Source organism: Elephantulus edwardii, unplaced genomic scaffold (genome assembly GCF_000299155.1).
Source record: "Elephantulus edwardii isolate Elephantulus edwardi_28Jun2011 unplaced genomic scaffold, EleEdw1.0 scaffold00014, whole genome shotgun sequence".
Lineage (NCBI taxonomy): Eukaryota > Metazoa > Chordata > Mammalia > Macroscelidea > Macroscelididae > Elephantulus > Elephantulus edwardii.
The window spans coordinates 7614857-7615784 of NW_006399764.1; positions in this window are offsets into that span (position 1 = coordinate 7614857).

Sequence of the window (928 nt, forward strand, 5' to 3'; positions counted from 1 at the left end):
TGTGATCCACACAGTCAAATGCCTTTGCACAGTCAATGAAACAGACATTCCGCTGGTACTATCTGCTTTCAGTCAAGATACATCTAACATTAGCTATAATGTCCCTAGTGCTATGGCCTCTTCAGATCCCAGCCTGCACTTCTGGCAGTTCTCTATTGATCTGCTATTCCAGATTTTGAATACTTTTCAGCAGAATCTTGCTTGCATGTGATATTAATAATATTGTTTGATAATTTCCACATTCTGTCAGGTCACCTTTCTTTGGAACGGGAACAAATATAGATCTCTTCCAGTCAGGACTTTGGTATCTGCCTTATTCTTTTTAGAATACTACTTTCTCCTAATCTTGCTCCAGATAACGAACCATTCACTTACCTCTCTCAAATTTTCATGTTATATGGATTCAAAATATCATTATTATCTGTAACCACAATGTGTAAAAAATTTACTTGTTTTTGGCATTTAAAGGGAAAAAATCTTGAAATTACAAGGTCTAAGAAGAGGGTGAGGGAAGGATGTATTACAGAAGAAGAGTTTCAAACTATAGTGGAGTTCTAGGACATTTTCTATTTTTTCTGGTTTTGGATGATCATTTGCAATATTTTATTTACATGTGATGTTAATTATATTGTACTATAATTTCTGCATTCTTTTGGGTCACTTCTATTGGGAATGGGAACCATTAATGATGCCTTTCAGTCAGTTGGCCAGGCAGCTAGCTGATATCTAAATTTCCTGGCATAGACTGGTGAGCACATCCAAGGCTGCATCTTTTAATTGAACATGTTGATTAGTAGCCTCCATTGATTGTTGAGCATTATTATTATTGTTAACTGGAGAAGAGTACTGAGAATACCATGGACTGCTAGGAAAACAAATAGATTTGTCCTGGAGAGAGTTAAACCGGGTGGCTCCTTGGAGGCAAGGA